The 907-nt window shown below is 33.5% G+C and overlaps 1 protein-coding gene across 4 annotated transcripts in view; it reads right to left on the bottom strand.

The window, feature by feature from the left end:
- mid1 (midline 1) overlaps positions 1 to 907 on the bottom strand; it is a 68,855-nt gene that overhangs the window by 6,581 nt on the left and 61,367 nt on the right. The gene's annotated exons all lie outside the window — the stretch shown is intronic.

The raw sequence follows: 907 nt of genomic DNA, 5'->3' as shown, positions 1-907 counted from the left end.
GCACTACTATATATATATATATATATACATATATATTTCAGAATTATTTATTTTTATATATTATTATTTACTATATAATTAATTAATTATTCATTTTTTAAGATACATAATCCTGAGCAAAAAAGAGAAAAGAGAATATATACAAGTTACTAATATATACTAATATAATATATTTTACAAAAAAAAACTATGCAAAACAACTAAATTATAAACAACTAGTAAATAATATATATTATAATATATTACCGTTACATAGCCAGAATCCTTTACGTTCTTGTTTTTGCATAAAATGTTTCGTGCCTTAAAGAGCAAACATATGGCAAAAATGTGGATGACGTTACTATTATTAGCATGAAGTGATTTTGCGCGACGTCAGTGAGCAGTTGGCAGAGAAATATGTGTGTTTGATGACTCCCTCAAGCCGGCCGTCTGCTGCGACCTCGCAGAGATAAAAACCAGAAAAACATATTTGCTTCAGCAGGAGCTCTGACTTCAGTCCCTTCTGCTGCTGAGAGAAGCACTGAAACACTGACATCTACTTCATCTGCTTCACACATGACTCTTTGACAGTAGAGCGGCAACATCAACATCGCTACTCCCTTTGACTGATTTTGGCACAAATGAACTCCATATAGAGTTATATAAATGTGACTTCATGAAGTTTTGATTTTCGCAATCATTACAGAGTTACAATCTATGAAGTTGCAGTGTTCAAGAATTGCATCCAATTCATTTTAAATTCAATTCAGCCACAGTATACGACGGTAAACACACGGCACGACAATATATGGTTTATCTGAGTTCTTCAAGCCATCTCTGGTATTTTTTATAATAATAAAATATGTTTATATTCCATCCCTCAAGATGGCGGCGCGTTCACACGCTGCGGCTTCTCTCTCTCCCGACA

This window comes from Sinocyclocheilus anshuiensis, unplaced genomic scaffold, assembly GCF_001515605.1.
Source record: "Sinocyclocheilus anshuiensis isolate Anshui unplaced genomic scaffold, SAMN03320099.WGS_v1.1 scaffold394, whole genome shotgun sequence".
Classification (NCBI taxonomy): domain Eukaryota; kingdom Metazoa; phylum Chordata; class Actinopteri; order Cypriniformes; family Cyprinidae; genus Sinocyclocheilus; species Sinocyclocheilus anshuiensis.
This window is presented reverse-complemented; position numbering and strand designations above follow the sequence as displayed.